Source organism: Rhinatrema bivittatum, chromosome 1, assembly GCF_901001135.1.
Source record: "Rhinatrema bivittatum chromosome 1, aRhiBiv1.1, whole genome shotgun sequence".
Taxonomy (NCBI): domain Eukaryota; kingdom Metazoa; phylum Chordata; class Amphibia; order Gymnophiona; family Rhinatrematidae; genus Rhinatrema; species Rhinatrema bivittatum.
This window is the reverse complement of record NC_042615.1, coordinates 458,232,282-458,251,429: the sequence shown is the minus strand read 5'-3', so window position 1 is coordinate 458,251,429 and position 19,148 is coordinate 458,232,282.

Below are 19,148 nucleotides of genomic sequence, written 5' to 3'. Positions count from 1 at the left end.
CAGGGTAGTGTCTCCATTCCTCTACCAGAGGTTCCATCGTGCACAGCTCCGCTCCTCGGGGTTGCTCACGTCATTACTTTGGAGATTTGACTCGGGCTTCCCTGCTCCACGGGACAGCCTACGTCATCACACCAGAGCCTCCTTCGCTACGCAGCCCCACCCCTCGGAGCTGCCTCTGCGGCATACCTCCTGAACCTCCTGCCTCGCACTCCCCGCTCCTCGGAGCCTGCCTAGCACTTCTCTCTCAGAGGTTCCTGCTCTGGCACTTGCATCTCCAGCTCAGCTTGTATACTGTGGGTTCCCTCTGAACTGTGTCACTCACCCCGCTCCTCGGGACCTCCCACAGAATTCTCTCTACAAGCTCCTGCGATAACGTGGTTACAACACGGGATGCTCTGTTCCTCTACACACTACTACATCTCCTGCTGTTTTGCAGAGCTCATCGAGGATATGGACACAGATGCACTGGCATATTGGCCACACAAGTATGAAGTCTGGCCAGACCTAGTCAAGGTGGCCCAACAATCTTTTCTGCCTGCCAATCAGAATGCCCAGTGAATGTGTCTTTTCAATGGCAGGGACTTAATGAGCCCTCATCACTCAATACTAATGCCAGAGTTGATGGAAAAATTGGTGTTTTTGAAAATCAAACTGTCTTTGCTTGGGTTTCCAGAATGTCATTGCATGTGGCAACATGCTGAAAGCACCTTGAAGGCCTTGATGCCATTCTGCCTACCTGCCATGATCAAGACATACTAACTAAATGGTATTACTGCCACATAACTACCTACCTACCATGTTCATATGTACCACCTTATGGATCTTGCTGCTACTGCTCTGTTTACCTAGCATGCCCCTTATGCCAAGTTAGGAATCTTGCAGCTACCACTCTGCCAACCTGCCATGTTCGTTTATACCAACTTAGGGGTCTTGGTACCACATGCCTATCTGCCATACCCTCTTACACCATCCTAGGGGTCTTGCTGCTACATGCCTACCTGCCATGACGTAGGGGGTCTTACTGATACTGGTCTGCTTGCCTAGTTGCCATGCCACTTATACCAAAGTAGGGGATATGCTGCTATCTCTCTGCCTGTCTATCTGCCCTGCCCCTTATACCACCTTATAGGGCTTGCTACTATCACTCTGCATACCCACCATGCCCCAGATGTACCACTTTAGGGGTCTTACTACTACTGCTCTGGCTGCCTATATGCCATACCACTTATCCCATCTTAGGCATCTTTCTGCTACTGATCTTCCTATCTTCCATGCCTCAGATATACCAACTTTTTATTTTATTTTATGCATTTTACAATACCAATTCAAAAAGAGAAAATAAAGAATACAGATATCTCATAATCTAATAGGTAACACACATATCTATATATTTAAGCCTTATCTGTGATAATAAGGAATTCTAATTAAACCCCAGGAAAGAAAAAAAATAATAAGCGGTTAAAGGAAAACAAGGGATTCCCCTCTGAATAATTGAAAAGAAGACTACTCCTAGATTATTTTCACTTTGCCTCGTTACCTAAGGCTACATCTTCATGGGGATGGGTGTCAAGAAATTTACGTAATTGTGTAATTTCAAAAAATACATATTTCTGACTATTTCTCAAAATCTCGCATCTACATGGATATTTTACAATAATTTTACCCCCCATATTTTCTACTTCAGTTCTCAAATCTAGGAATTTTCTCCTCCTCAGCTGCATCATTCTGGAAAGATCAGGATATATCCAAATTTTCCCCCATAGAAATTTTCCATTCTATTTCTCATATGTAAACGAAACACAGCATCTCTATCCATAGCATATACGAACGAAACATGCAATATTGATCTAATTTCTATCTTTGTTTCTATAGTGGCTTCTATTACTTCGGTTAAATTTAGTGATAATTCAGCTGATTTATTCTCTACTGTTATACTACCTTTAATAGCGACATAATATATCTTAGAGATAGGAGGCAAAGATTGTTGAGGCCATTTTAAACCTGAATTAAATATTCTTTAAATATGTCTAAAAGTGACACCAAATCAAGTTTGGGAAAATTCAAAACTCTAAGATTTAAATACTTTTGAGAATTTTCAATTGTCTCTAGTCTTTTATTATGTAGTATTTTGGTTTTCGTAAATCTTTGATGGCATGTTTCTAAAGTACTCATTCTCTTTTCCATCAATTCTCTTTCCTTATCAATCCTTGCAATAGAAGACTCCATATTTAAAGATCGAAGATTTGAGTCAGTTGTTAGTTTCGTCAGGTTAACAATCGCTGTTTCAAGTGATGTAATAGCGGACCAGAGAGAATCCAATGTTATCACATTTGTTTACCCGGTAGTATTTTCATTTCAGATCCTGATTCCCATTGTCTCCTTTTAGCTAGGTTCTCACCATTCATCTCATCTTTAGAAGTAACTACTTGTACAAAATCAGAAGAAAGCAAATGAGGTGGAGGAGGAGTACACGGGGCACCGGGACTAAGAGATGTTTCGGCCGGAAGATCGGGCATCCGCTCTATGCCTGTATCTTCAATGGCCCCTTTCTCCAGTTGCTTACTAGGAGCTAGTGAGAAGAAAGCTGGTATCTGGGATTGAATAGGCTCAGATAGTGGAGATGATGTTATCACCTCACGTATCTTTGCCTTCCTTTTAGTATGAGGCATAATAATACGTAAATTGTATACTGTGATACCTAGCTTCCCTCTCTCTGGTGTCTTCGATAGAAAAAACTTCCAGTCCTGGGTGGGTTTCAGAGCGAGTAGAATTAAGTAATAAATGTAATTTACTCACATTTAACAACAGTCCAATTCCGGGAGCATTCCTAAGTGTGTTGTCCAAAGAAAATGTTCAGCCAAGCCACGCTCCCCTTTGGCACGCACGGCTTCGGCGACGCGCCGGCAGTAGCAAGCGCCAAAGGGGGTTGGCTTTTAGGCAGCAGCCAGTCACCCCTTGATGACGTCAGCGCGGGCAAGGTTTAGGCGGCTCATTGGGGGCCGGGGAAGTCACCTCACCCCTTCAGACGTCCGCAGGAAACTTTCTAAAGGTAATGTCCTTCTTTTTCTCGCTCCTCCACCGAGAAAGCGCCGAAGGGGGCTGGCTTTTATGCAGCAGCCAGTCACCCCTTGATGACGTCAGCACGGGCAAGGTTCAGGCGGCTCGTTGGGGGCCGGGGAAGTCACCTCACCCCTTCAGACGTCCGCAGGAAACTTTCTAAACTAATGTCCTTCTTTTTCTCGCTCCTCCATCCAAGATATACTAACTTAAGGGTCTTGCTGCCACATGACTACCTGCAATGCCCCAGATATACCATCTTAGGAATCTTGCTGCTACTGATGTGCCTACCTGTCATATCCACTTATGCCATCTTAGGGATCTTATGCTACTGCTTTGCATACTTATATGCCATGCTGCTTATATCAATTTAGAGGTTTTGCTGCTACCACTATGTCTATCTAAATGCCATGCCTTTATACCACCTTAGGGGTCTTGCTTACATATGCCTACTTGCCATGACCCTAATACCACTTTAGAGTTCTTGTTGCTATTGATCTGTCTACTTGCCATGTCCCCTTATACTACCTTAGGGGGCCATGCTGCCTTATAACACCTCGCTGACTGACTACCTGCCATGCCTCTTATACCACCTTAGGGTTCTTTCTGCTACCGCTCTGCCTTCCTGCCATGCCTCTTATACCACTGTAGGGGTCTTGCTGCTAATTCTCTGCCTACCTTCCTTGCCCTGATCTTGGGGGTCATGCTGTTAATTTGCCTACCTGCCGTACCTAAGATGTATCAGCATGGGAGTTTTTATGCCTCCATGTTATTTGCTGTTCTTAGTTTGTTGATTATACTGGGGTGTTTTATTTGTCCCCTGAAAAATAATTGTGAGAAAAGGAAAAGAATTCAAGTTTCTCTTCCCACTGCACCTGTTTAATGGTTCCTCATTTTGTTCTACCCCTCAACAATACTAGCCTGGTTCTCCCATCTTGTTTGTTGGTTTTACCAGGGTGTAAAGTCTGCAAAACACCTCAGTCCGAAGGAAGAAATACATGTAGAACAGAACACATAACAAGAAAGATCTTTTACATGTTCTGAATGTGGAAAGAGTATCAGTAGGAAGAGAGAACTAATGCAACAACAGAAAATCAAGAAAAGGAAGAGACTGTCCATCCAGTAGTAAAATCAAGTTCAAGTTGGGTTTGAAATAAAAGCTCATGTCACAAAAATGATACTGATGACAGATCAATCTCTTGTACTAAATCTGACAAGTGGAAAAAGCTTTCACAGGAAAACAGACATCTTCCATGCCAATCTGTCTTGTTGTTCTACCCCATATCCTTCACCTTAGACGTTTTTCTTCTACTCAGCATTACTTGCTGCTTCCATGCTTCTTATCTCCCATGCTTCTTATATACCATCTTAGGAGTCTTGCTGCCACATGCCTACCTGCCATGCCCCAGATGTATCACTTTAGAGGTCTTGCTTCTATTGATCTGCCTACCTTCCTTGGTCCCTTATACCACCTTAGAAGTCTGCTGATACCACTCTGCCTATCTGTCAGTCCCTGATATACACCTTGGGGGTCATGTGTTAATATGCCTGCCTGCCATGCCTGTTATGTATCAGCATGGGATTTTTAGTGCCTTCTTGTTGTTTGCTGTTTTGAGCTCAGCCTAGTTCTCCTACCCTGTTTGTTTGTTTGTTTGTTGGCTATATTGTGGTGTTTTGTTTCCAGAAAAAAAGCAGGTGAAAAATAACAGAGAAATACAAGTTTATCCTCTCACCCCACCCTTTTATGGTGTCCATCTTGCTGTCAAGGCCTGTCTAGGTTTGTGCTGTTTGCGATTCACTGCATCCCTCACATTGATGGTTTAGACATATTTACGCTGTTTGTAATGGACCGGACTCCAAACCAAGGTCGTTTAGACACATTTATGCTGTCTGCAATGCACAGCACTCCAAGATTTGAGGGTATAGGCACCTCTATGCTACTTGCAATTATGCATACTGTATGCCTTGGGCGCTTTGATACCTTAAGCTGTTAATGATTCTATTTACTATGTCTTGGGAGTCAGAGTTCGTCAGCATATATTAACTCTACATCACTATAGTTAATCAAGTAACAGATGGACCCATAACTGAGTTAATGATCTATTTGCAGTTTCACTGTACCAGTCATCTGTAAATTAAACATGCATGGCTTTATCTTTACAGTTTGACAGAAGTATATGCTAGTTCACTGGTAGGGTCAACTACATTCCTCCTACTGAGATAGGCATCCCCCACTCTGGCTCTCTATGAGCTTCTTTCCATATCCCATTCCCTTATGATACTTGGTGACTCTTGCTTTTACCCTAGCTATCCGTTGCTTTGGACACCTGCTTCACTGCTCCTCAAGCTTTTGATACCATTATTCCTCAATTTCAGCCCTTGAGGTACACCTTAGGGGGTTTATGGCTTCTTTACTATGCTCCAACCATTTCAAATTTAATAAATTCCAGTGCTACTGTTGCTACCACTGCTTCAAGTCTTGATACCTTAGGGTGCTTTCTCTGCTGCTCTGGCTGTCTATGAGGCTCCTTCTAAATCCCCTTCCCATAAAGTACTAGTTAAACCTTGCTCTTGCCCTGGCCACCTGTTGCTTTGCTTACTTGCTGCACCATTCCTTGGGGTCCTTCATGCCATTCCAGGTACCATGTGTTCTTGACTGTATGATAGAAGCATAAGCTACTGGTAGGATCAACCATGTAGCCATGCATCTGACTGGGACAGGCATTCCCACTCTGGTTGTCTTGGAGCTTCTGTCCAAATCCCCTTCCCCACATTAATTGCTGACTCTTGCTCTTGCCTTGGCCATCTGTTGCTTTGGGCTTTTGATACCATTCTTCCTCCACCTCAGCCCTCAAGGTACATGGACACCTTGGGGGTTTTATAGCTTGGGGGTTTTATAGCTACTTTACATACTCTGCTCCTACTATTTCAATTTTTAATAATTGCCAGCACCACTGCTGCCACCACCTACCTTAGGGTGCTTCCTCTGCTGCTCTGGCTATCTAGAAATTACTTCCAAATCCCTTTCCCCTATGGTATTTTCTGACTTTTGCTATTGTTCTGGCCATCCTTTGCTTTGCATGCTTGCTGTACCACTTCTCAGGCTTTTGATACCATTTTTTATGTATATCTTGTGTGTGTGTGTGGGGGGGGGGTTCAGCTTCTCTTCTTGCTGCATTGCTCTGCTCCCACCATTTTAGTTTTTTATAAGTGCCAGCACCACTGCCTCCGCCATTGCTCTAAACCAGTCTTGGTACCTTAAGGTGCTTATCCCATTGCTCCAGCTGTTGCGTAGGAGGTGGATCCTTGGGCTGAGGTGGGGTTCACACAACCCATAGGTGAGGACCTACGGGTCCCCAGCATCAGCAGGTGGAGTGGGCTGAAGCTGTAGGCCACTGGAGCTTCACCTATATCAGCCCACGTTCCCCTCGGGTTGAACTTTCGGGTGCCGGAGCCGGCAGGACTTAGTCGGGCCTGAAGTTTAAGTACAGGTAGGAGATGGTTCAGCCCAGAGACAGCAGCCAGCAGGTGGCATGGTCCTATCCCGGACAAGACGTTGAACTGGAACTCAAGCACCAAGGGAAAAGAAGGAACTGAAGGTGCCTGAGCAAAAAAAGGCCGAAGCCTTAATAGTCCATGTCCAGAGGATAGGTACAGAGGCGCCACTGTCAAGCTTGAATGGAAGCTGGCAGCACTTGGGAGGTGTAGCAAGCAACGTAGAACTCTGGACTCAAGAAAGTCTGAGGCGAAGTCATTCGTAGCAATGGTCAAGGCACGGAGAAGGCAGGCATGGTCAAACGTAGCAATGGTCAGTCACAGAGAAGGCAGGCGTGGTCAGACGTAGCAATGGTCAGGCATGGAGATGGCAGGCATGGTCAGACACAGCAATGGTCAAGGCATGGAGAAGGCAGGTGTGGTCAGGCATAGCAATGGTCAGGCATGGAGAAGGCAGGCATGGTCAGACGTAGCAATGGACAGGTATGGAGAAGGCAGGTGTGGTCAGACATAGCAATGGACAGGTATGGAGAAGACAGGTGTGGTCAGGTGTCGCAATGGTCAGGCATGGAGAAGGCAGGCGTGGTCAGACGTAGCAATGGTCAGACATGGAGAAGCAGGCATGGTCAGACATAGCAATGGACAGGCACGGGGAAGGCAGGCATAGTCAGACGTAGCAGAGGTCAGAACCAGGTAGTCAATCCAGTAGACAGATGAGACGAACACAAGGAACAGGAAGCAGGAATCACAGGAACAAAACAAACCCAAGCAACTAGAACTTGGAAACCGGAACAGGAGACCAAGGCGACCTGTTGCAAAGGCAACACTGAGGAGCACTGCCTGAGCTTTATGTTGAGGGAACTGACGTCAACATCCGGGTCCGTGGCCAGGTTCCCATCGCTGGCCCTTCAAAGATTTCACTGGTGCACACGCTTGCCTAGGGAGGGGTGCAGTGCCACCAGCAGCATCTCTCTGCGAACTACGAGGAGAGGCCTGACAGATGGAGGCATCCTGGCTGGAGGTCCCAGGAAGTGAAGCAGGGCCGGAGGTGCTGGTGGAAGTCCGAGGTCCGGACTGGCGGCCCACCGCCGCCAGCAACAAGGAGCTGGAGCCTGAAGCTTGTGTAGAGAGATGAGAGGGCCGCATCGCGGGGCTGTCGCGGGTGACGAGCGTAACACTAGCTTTCTATGATGTTCCTTCCAAATCTTTTCACCTATTCTTGCACTTGTCCTGGCCATCCATTGCTTTAAAAAAGCCTTACCTACCCAGTTAACTTTAATGGTGTCATACTTACTTGGACAATTTCTTAAAACTCTTGGAAGTACACCCTTAGGGGTAGATTTTCAAATAACGCGAATAGGCGTACTTTTGTTGGCGCTCCAGGCGCCAACAAAAGTACGCTGGATTTCAGTAGATACGCGCGTAGCCGCGCGTATCGGCTGAAATCCGGGATCGGCGCGCACAAGGCTATCGATTTCGTATAGCCGGCGCGCGCCGAGCCGCGCAGCCTACCCCCATTCCCTCCGAGGCCGCTCCGAAATCGGAGCGGCCTCGGAGGGAACTTTCTTTTGCCCTCCCCTCACCTTCCCCTCCCTTCCCCTAGCTAACCCACCCGCCCGGCCCTGTCTAAACCCCCCCCCTTACCTTTGTTGGGGGATTTACGCCTCCCGGAGGGAGACGTAAACCCCCGCGCGCCAGCGGGCCGCTAGCGCGCCGGGACGCGATCTGCGGGCGGGTCCGGAGGGCGCGGCCACGCCCCCAGGCCGCCCCCGGCCGTAGCCACGCCCCCGGAATGCTCCCGACACGCCCCGAAAACGCCACGCGGTTCGGGCCCGCCCCCGACACGCCCCCCCCCCCCGACACGCCCCCTCCGAAAACCCCGGGACTTACGCGAGTCCCGGGGCTCTGCGCGCGCCGGTAGGCCTATGTAAAATAGGCTTACCGGCGCGCAGGGCCCTGCTCGCCTAAATCCGCCCGGATTTGGGCGGATTTAGGCGAGCAGGGCTCTTAAAATCCGCCCCTTAATCTTAGTTTTTCTCTTTGTTCACCTGTGTTCCTGCCTTTGTAATTCAATCTATATTGAGTGAGTGCCAACTCTTTACACCGTTGTGTGGACTAGTGAGTCTCACATGGAACAACGGTATATAAAACACTCAAATAATAATAATAATAATAATAATAATAATAAAACTCATTTCCCTTATGGTTCTTGCAATTATTGGTCTCTTCTATGAATTACACCACAGCAAAAGGTAAGGGCTGAAGCTGTGCAGCATCCAAAACTACCAGCTCTAAATTCCTCCATGATTACTGCTTCTGAGTTAATGGAGACAGTATTTGAATATACCGATTCAAAAGAAGAAGTGTGTTCTGATCTCTCTGAATCACAGGGCATTAACAGCTAGTAGCTAAAAAGCATTTAGTGCCTCTAATAGGGTGTATCTTAGCCTCCAGTGAAGACTTATTACAAGTCTAAACAGCCATCTCCTTCAGAAATGATGTCAGGCCTCCTTCAGGGTGTCTAGAGCTTTGTACCAGTTTGTTTAGTGTCCCTTGTCCTTAATTTGGAGCCTTGCATTGTTATTGCTATTCTGGGTGGCTGCTTTGCACCACTCATTATACTTTGGAGTCTTCATGCCACTCTTTCACTTGCTTTCACTCTCTATCATTGTCTTGCTTTCATCTACTATCAAAGCACTCATGTGGTGCTTTATTCACCCTTTATGGAGCCTTGAGTTCTTCATGCCACACTTGGTTCCACTTTGCTTCTCTTGTACAGCCTTAGAGAGCTCATCCCACTATTGTTGGTGCCCTTTGCCCCACTTTTAAAGCCTTGGGGTGATCTTGCAATTCTTGTAGCTGTTTTGCACCTCTGACGGTGCTTTGGGGAACTCTGGACACTTCTGGTATTCCTTTGCCCCTTTATGGTGAATTAGTTTCTTCATGCCACTTTGGTGCCATGTTGATATAGTCTTGTTGCGTTGGCATGCCGTCATCCTTATGAGATTTCTATTTTCTACCACGTTTCATTAGAAATAACTAAAAAATTCCAATTTGAAAGCCCAAAATAGGCTGCATTGCTTTCCCCATTAACTATAATAGTAAACAAATTAATAATTAAAACAAATACAATTTTTTTTGTTTGAAACTAATGAAATGAATGGAGGTGACTATGACATGAATGAACAAACCAAGCCAAATTGTTTTCTTTTCTATATTCCTAGTTGGAGTGAACTTCCTGAGTCAATGCAATAATTCTACCTAGATATGAGGGAGGAAAAAAAGAACAGGTTAGTTGCTGTGTGGTGGTAGTGAGAAGTGCATTCCTACCTAGAAGCCAGCACCCAGTAACGTACCCTTCCTGAAAGTGGTCATGAATTCCTAACTGCGAGAGGATGTAGGTATCATGACTGGATTCCACTCCTGTTTTGTCTGGCACTAAATCTGTTAAGTACTCATATTAACTCCTTGGGCTATATATTTAGCTTTAATCTAAGAGACATTAATCATCCACAGGTAACATTCCATCTACTATTTGTAGATGACTAGAAGTTTTACAGCTCCTGTGATCTTCACTTCTGAGTAGTTAAGAGTTTCTGAGATTACATCAGGATGATATCTGGCCTGGATAAATACACTAAGTTGACCTAAAGCTAAGTATAACTGAGAACATCACTTTGATTGAACACTGTAACATAAACTTGGTCCCAGAAAACAACACAGAAGCTGATCCAACGTAGCAGCAATGCAACCAAAACAAAATTAGATCAGTGTCAGGAAATACTTTGATTAAAGGTAAAAATCAGTGCTCGACTGGGGCCGAGTTTCGCCCATACAACGTGGGCTGCTTCAGGGGCTTTATACACTTCCGGTACACTGAGACACTGATTTGTGCATTTGTGCTGTTCTGTACTGTAAATTTAAACAAGATTCCTGCTGTGGACAAATACAGTAGACTTCCTGTTTGCTGAGATGTCAATCGATTTACAGACTGTGCGCTGAGCTATTGTGCCTAAGCTAATATCTGTAGCTGCACTACTAGTTACTGTGAAGCAGCTCACATTGTATGGGCAAAACTCGGCCCGAGTCGGGCACTGGCTTTTACCTTTAATTAAATGATTTCCTGACACTGATCTAATTTTGTTTTGGTTACATAAAGAACTTGAGCAGGAAGGTGTATGCTAAAAACTATGAATCAACTTGCATCCTTGCACTGTCCTACAGTTTTGGAATTATATAGACTAGCCCCACAAATTTCTCGAACATTTAGATGTAAGAATAAGAAAATTCCTTCATGCAAAGCAGGTAATCTATAAAATCAAATGTATGCTGAGATTATACATTCTGAGACCTAAAGATGATATAGAAATAGATTAAACATATAGAGCTGCTGTAATAGACATCCAAATCAAAAGGCAGAAAATATATATCAGACACACAAATAAGTCAATACACAGAATGACATATAAAAATATATGTAAAATAATGTTAATTTTATTTAGCACAAAATGGAAAACATTCAAATATGTATCATCTCAAACAATAATAATGTATCCACTAGCTTCAATCTAAAATGATTTACATACCACCACTCACACTCACACATACTAAACACATAAAAAGATGTTACAAAAGGATTGCCTTCCACCATGTTTCGCTTAGCAAAGCTACTTCAGGGGAAAGTCTGCATATCATATCTCAATATATAAATAGTGGATACAATTCTGTATTTCAAATCTTGATCTTCTCTTGAAGAAAACCACAAGTGACATCATTGTGAGAAATAATTATTCCTCATTGTTCTTTCGCGGCTGTGGCCACTGCTGACTCCATCTTCTCCGCGGCATGGAGCTGCGACATCAATGCTGAGGTCCTCACCGGATGGCAGGAAGCCATTCCAGCTGTTGCCTGCTCCTCTCTGCATTTCTGTGTGGCAGGGCACCACTGTCCATGGTCCTGCCTTCCTTCAGGGCTCTCCTCTAGGCACCAGAGCGTGCCTCTTCAATGTATTTAAAGCGCCAGTGACAGGAAGTGCTCCTGGCCCCACCTGAATCCAGCTGGTCTTCATTTCCTTGTTCAGCCCTATTTAAGGGTCTCTCTTCAGTCATCCAGGGCCTTCGGATTGGGTTTCACAGTCGTCTGTGTCTTCTCTTCGGTCCAGGTCCTCCGTGGTCTACTCCTGCTTTGACGGCTTCGTCTTCATGTTCCTTATGTCCTTCGTCCGTGCCTCCAGATATCTTCAGGTTCCTCATGTCCTTCATCTGTGCTTCCAGATGTCTTTGTGTTCCGGATGTCCTCTCAGTGCATAGTTAAGCTCTGGAATTCATTGCTAGAGGATGTGGTTATGGCAGTTAGTGTAACTGGGTTTAAAAAAGGTTTGGATAAGTTCCTAGAGGAAAAATCCATAAACTGTTATTAACTAAGAAGCAATAGTAGCTTGAAATCTATTTAATGTTTTGATACTTGCCAGGTACTTGTATCTTGGATTGGCCACTGTTGAAAACAGGATGCTGGGCTTGATGGACCCTTGTTTTGACCCAGTATGTCACATCTTAATTTCTTATGTTTTTATGTTCTCAGAATGGCAACAGGACCTTTCGAATATTGACCTCTCTATATCTGAACAGAGATGAATTAATTTTTCTGCTGATTTTCTTTGGTAATTGTTTGTACTTCAAAAATTCTAAAAGCAGGAATGCAAGAGGTTTTATTTTTTTATCTAAGAATTTCAAGTATATTTTCAAATTAAAATGATTTATGTAAATGGCTGTTCAGGATACAAAGAACGAGGGTGCTTAAATTGATACTAATCAAGTTTAAATTCATTTTAAAATCAAGGGAAACACAATTTTTTTACAGCCAAGATGATAAGCTGCTAGAATAATCTATTTCTTGGAACTGAAACAACTTCGATAAAGGTATTTAAAAATGAAGGGAGCACACCAGCTAATAGTATAAATGAACATAGTCAAAAATATGCTTTTAGAATATGCTTGGTAGAAGGAAAAACACTAGCAATACACAAAAATATTTTTAGTCAAAAACTATATAAGAATGCAGATCATATTTATTTTTTTAATGGAATGCTTGAAATGTTTGTGCATATTTGGATACTGAGCTGAAGGAAGATATAAGATAAAAGATAGGTGGATTTACTGGGGCTGTCTGACTGCCCCTTATTGAATATAAACAAACAGGTCATAGTCATTTTGAATGTTTTATGAAATGAACTAAAATGATGTGAGTTCTAAAACATATGGCTGTGATCCGGATTTGCCTTAAACATATCAAAGAGTTTAGGTCAGATCTGCAACATGCAGTTCTTATAGAAACATAGAAACATAGAAATGACGGCAGAAGAAGACCAAACGGCCCATCCAGTCTGCCCAGCAAGCTATGCATTTTTTTTTTATTTCTCTCATACTTCTGTTACTCTTGGCTCTTAGTAACCTTCTGGTTCTATTTCCCTTCCACCTGCACCATTAATGTAGAGAGCAGTGTTGGAACTGCATCCAAATGAATATCTACCATAGTTAGGGGTAGTAACCGCCACAATAAGCAAGCTACACCCATGCCTTTGTTTACCCAGACTATGTAATTCAGTCCTTGTTGGTTATTGTCTATATATAGATCCACCTTTCTACGTTCCCCCTGCCGTAGAAGCAGAGAGCTATGTTGGATATGCGTGAAGTATCAGACTTCCTCCCCTGCCGTAGAAGCAGAGAGCTGTGTTGGATTTGCTTGAAGAATCAGACTTCTCCCCTGCCGTTGAAGCAGAGAGCTATGCTGGATGTGTGTTGAAAGTGAAGTATCAGACTTTTTCCCCTGCCGTAGAAGCAGAGAGCTATGTTGGATAAGCGTGATGTATCAGACTTCCTCCCCTGCCGTTGAAGCAGAGAGCTATGTTGGATATGCATAAAGTATCAGACTTTCTCCCCTGCCGTAGAAGCAGAGAGCTATGTTGGATTTGCTTGAAGTATCAGACTTCTCCCCTGCCGTTGAAGCAGAGAGTTATGCTGGATATGCATTGAAAGTAAAGTATCTGGCTTATTTAGTTTGGGGTAGTAACCGCTGTAACAAGCAAGCTACTCCCCGCTTTTTGTGAATTCAAATTCTTTTTTTCCACACTTCCTCTTGCCGTTGAAGCTTAGAGCAATGTTGGAGTCGCATTAACTGTGTGTATGTTTATTGAATAAGGGTATAATCTCCAGGCAGTAGCCGTCATTCCCGTGAGCCACCCACTCTTCATTCATGTCCTCTAGTTCTTCTAAACTTAAAATGGAAAAGTTGAAGACTTTTTCTTGGATTTAATATGCTTCATGGGAACAAAAAATATTTGGGAACCAATCAGTGATTTACTTTGTTTCAGTAAAATTAAACAAAATCATGTATGATTATAACTTTCTGTCCCAGCAACTAAAATATTTAATCTGTAAATCACCAACAAGAATAAGAAAATGTACATTCTCAAAGGAAAAATAACCATGATTAGAAAAGTAAAAATAATATATTAATGAAATATATGCAACAATTGTCAAGATTCAGTCAATTAAGCTGTAACTTTTCCAGGATAGGCATTTTCCCATTTGAAATGTACTATTGTTCGGAGCCACATCTGAAGGAATTAGAAACAGTAGGAACATAATCATAGAAAAGCTAAGCATGTGCATTTGTTTAAAATGAATGTGTAAAATGCAATAAATTAGGCCATTTTGGTGCATTCCAAATGAATGAACCAAAATTAGCCTCCTATTAAAATACTCAATAATTTTCAAGTATTTTCATATTCATGCATTTAAAAAAATAAAAATAAAATGGGCCTCTGGCAGGACCAGGCCAGGTCCTGTAACTGAGGTCTAGGCCCAATGCCATGGCTTAGCCTGAGGCCTGGTCCTGTTACAGAGGCCTAGGCCTAGGCCTGATACCAAGGTCTGGCCCCAGGCCTGGTCTCATTCCTGAGTCCCAGCTCGAGGCCTGGTCCCAAGGCCTAAGTCCAATCCAGAGGCATAATACCATGTCTCCCAACATCTTCTTTCTTCTATTGCCAAAAAATGACAGTGTCTGCTTGAAGGATGCAGCACAGTCATGCCACTATGGCATCTTCCTCCAAAATGGATGGTTCCATTTTATTGTTTGGCCACACATTTCGATGGCTATACATCAAAATTATGCCATCTACTTAGGAGGAAGACACTGCAGTGACGTCACTGCAATGAGTCCTTCAAGTGGACAGCATTATTTTTCAGCAATGAAACAAGAAAGAAGACATTGGGAGGCCTGGTTCTAGGACCCTGGGTTAGACATAGGTCTTGGTGATGGGACTTAGGCCTTAGACCGGCTCCTTGTTGTGCCTAGGCCTATGCCTAGGCCTCAGCAATAGGTCCAGGCCTTAGGCCGGGCTCTGGTACTGACCTAGGCCTTGGTGCCAAAACAAGACTTTTAGTTGAGCCCCGGCACTAGACCTAGGCCTCTATGCTGGAACAAAGCCTCAGACCTGGCCCTGGCACTGAGCCTATGCCTTAGCAATGGGATCAGGCTTTAGGCTGGTCCGCGGACTGGGTCTAGACCAGAGCCCTGAGACTTGAGCCCTGGACAAATCCTGTATTTTATTATCTATTGAAGTTATTGGACTTCAATACAAAATGAAAAACAAGTGGAACAAATAAATAAAAAATGTTTTTCATTTATTACAAACCAAACAAAGGGAGGTAACCTATAAAATGAATGGATCAACTGAAACAAAAATTTTGCCCCTGCACATCCCAAAAGCTCAATACTACGGCAAATTCTATTTGCAAGCAGTTATTCTGTGTATGTTTGTTTTGTCTATACAATATGTTACATTTACCAACATGTCACTTCACTTACAAAGGTATTCTATTTTATGTTCATTAAATAATGCGCAGAAATTGGAAAGAACAGTTGGCAAGTGACAACCAGCATGTTCTTCCCGATCTGATAGTATGCAAATGTTTTTATGTTATTGTGTAACCATATATATTTGTCTGTTTTAAGTTAATTTTGAGTTTGATTGATCCAAATTAGATGTTACAAATACCTTCAAGACAATCATTTTTTTTTTTTTTAAATCTAAGGGGTAGATTTTAAAAAGATGTGCGCGGGCGTACATGTGCGCACGCTACCTGGCGCGTGCACATGTACACCTGATTTTATAACTCACACACGCAGGCGTGCGCAAGTTATCAAATCAGGGATCGGCGCGCTGCCTTCCCTGTTCCCTTCCCCCTATCCTGACTTTCCCCCCTTCCCCTAACCTTCCCCCCCCCCCAGCCCTACTCTAAACCCCCACCAAAATTTGTATCTTACCTTTTGCGCCTGCCTCTGGGCAGGCGCAAGTTGCACATGCCGGCAGCCTGCCAGCACACGATCCTCTGACACAGCGGCAATGGCTGCTCTGTCGGAGGCCTCCGGGCCACCCCCGCCCCCGGACCGCCCCCAGACCGCCCCGCCCCCGGACTGCCCCTTTAGTAAAGTCCCAAGACTTACACGCGTACTGGGGCTTTAAGCACGTAACTGGGCCTTTTTTAAATAGGCCAGGCGCGCGCGTAAGGCAGGTTACACGCGTAAATCCTCTGGATTTACACGCATAACCATTTTATGTGTGAGGTTTAAGAAACTCTGATGGTGTCTCTTAATCTAGCAAAACCAAAAAGACTATAAAGTCTAATATCAAACTGTGTGCACCCAGTGTAATATAAAGTGCTGCAAAAATCTTGTTGAAATTATTGTGAAACCGCATCAGCAAGCCTGACAACGGCCGTGGAAACACTTGCCGTTCGGACCACTCGTCATTTGCGGTATTGGTATGTCCATGCAAATCACTTGTTTTCAAAGAATTATGAACATTATAAGCTTTATCTGTTCCTCCATAGAGAGTTCATAAGCCCGACAGCGGCCGGTGTTTCGCGATCGGTATCGCTTCTTCAGGAGTCATTTGCAACAGATCATGGAACAGATGCTATGTAAGAACAGAAACATTGCATGAAACAAAAGTGATATCAAAAAAGTACTTAACTGAAGGTGTCACAGCACGCCAACCTTTGTCCCGGACAGTCCATCGGGCTCAGCTGTAACTAAACGATGTATCCAGTAGCGCTGGATACATCGGGCTCAGCTGTAACTAAACGATGTATCCAGTAGCGCTGGATACATCGTTTAGTTACAGCTGAGCCCGATGGACTGAATTCAGCAGTAGAATATCAAGTTTTCTTATAAATAAGCAATATTGAACCGTTTTTGGGTCAAATAGTACATTACCTGTTCAGCATAAGATATCCTTGAATTTGTTGCATCACTTCAAAGTAACGTCATCACGTCTGATTTCTCGGCTTCAGATCTATCTCACAGCTGTTTTGTTGCTATAGCAATGGTTCTTGGATGACGTTTTGACGTCACAACGTGCTCAAAAACGCGGGCTTTTTAAAGGGTAGGTTTTTAGCGTTACTCTGTCCCGCTGAAGTTTATTGATTTTGGGAGACGGAATTGTCCGGGACAAAGGTTGGCGTGCTGTGACACCTTCAGTTAAGTATTTTTTTGATATCACTTTTGTTTCATGCAATGTTTCTGTTCTTACATAGCATCTGTTCCATGATCTGTTGCAAATGACTCCTGAAGAAGCGATACCGATCGCGAAACACCGGCCGCTGTCGGGCTTATGAACTCTCTATGGAGGAACAGATAAAGCTTATAATGTTCATAATTCTTTGAAAACAAGTGATTTGCATGGACATACCAATACCGCAAATGACGAGTGGTCCGAACGGCAAGTGTTTCCACGGCCGTTGTCAGGCTTGCTGATGCGGTTTCACAATAATTTCAACAAGATTTTTGCAGCACTTTATATTACACTGGGTGCACACAGTTTGATATTAGACTTTATAGTCTTTTTGGTTTTGCTTGGTTTACGGTGACAAGACTATTTTTTGGTTCTTTGTTTTTTGTATTGTGTAGTCTCTTAATCTAGACCAGAGAATATATTCTAAAGCTCATTGTAATAACCACCTCTCTTGTTATTATTTTCAGGATATGTGTCCAAACAGAGTAAACTATACACTTCTGGAATACACATAGGGGTTGACATGCCGGGAATATTTTAGAAAAGCCCGGCGACGCACGTAAAGCCCCAGGACGCGTCTAAGTACCAGGTCTTTACTAAAGGGGTGGGGAGGGGGCGGGGCATGGGTGGAACAGGACCAGAGGCCTCTGACACAGTGGCCATTGCCGCTGTGTCAGAGGATTGTGTGCTGGCAGGCTGCCGGCAGGCGCAAAAGGAAAGACAAGGGTCGGGGGGGTTAGAGTAGGGTAGGGGGGGGGAAGATTAGGGGAAGGGTTGGGAAGGTCATGCTAGGCTAGGGGGAAGGGAAGTTCCCTCTCAGGCCGCTCCGATTTCGGAGCGGCAAGCAGCCTGGGAGGGAACGGGGGAAGGCAGCGCGGCTCGGCGCAAGCAAGGTGCACAATTGTGCACCCCCTTGTGCACGCCGACCCCTGATTTTATAACTTGCGTGCACAAGTTATAAAATCACGTGTCCATGTGTGTGCGCTGGGTAGCACGTGCACCTGGACGTGCACGCACATGTCTTAAAATGTACCCCATAGAGCAGCAGGACTGAGCATGCTCAAATGCTGATACTGCACAGACAAAAGGCATTAATCTAGTATTTCCCTAGAGGCACACCTATCCAGTCAGGCTTTCAAGATTGCCTCAATGAATATGCATGAGATAGATTTGCATACACTGGATCTCCAATGTGTGCAAATCTACCTCATGCATATTCATACAGATTTCTTAAAAATCCCAACTGGTTAGGTGTCCCTCGTGGAAATGATTGGGAAACCCTGCAGTAAGCTATATTCCAGAAAAAAAAGTACTCCTTTCTAAAGACATTTTTGCTATCGTCAGAGGAATGTTTGGTATTAGAAAATACACAAATTTTGTTTAGATTCCCAAAAGTACAGTCGTGCAAAGTTGGTCTGCTCTTCTCATTCAAGATTTAGTAACTAGGTAGTTTGACTAGCTGAAACTCATTCATAGTTAGTCTCTTCAAATTTTAAGATGTTTTCTTCAAAATTAAGTTTATTCAGGAACAGAAAGGTCTGTTCACTCGTGCCTTTTCTAGACTGTTCCCAGAGATAAAATAATTCAAAATTTAAGAAACATCAGTTCTAATTCATATATGCCCTCTCTTTACACAAGTCAAATTACCACTCCTCTATTACAAAAGTATACTCTCTCATACTTGTACATCACAAAATCTGCACAATATATTCACATACCAGGCAACAGATCATCCTGTCAGATGATCTTATTTCTATGATTTGTATTTTTGTGGAGAAGCTGTTTCTCACCAGTTTCCATGAAGATTCGCCATGCTATAAATATGTACATTTTGTGGAGTCAGCATCAGCAGGGGAAGAGATAACAGAGGAAGAGGAAATACTCTATAGGGATGATATATAGGACCAAGATTTAGTTTTTGTGACAGTCTTAGGAACAAGTTATTTTCAGGTTCATATTTAATATGAAAACCATTTTATACTTTGTGCCAGCAGTTGGAGGAGGATCTGTAGCCTTCCAC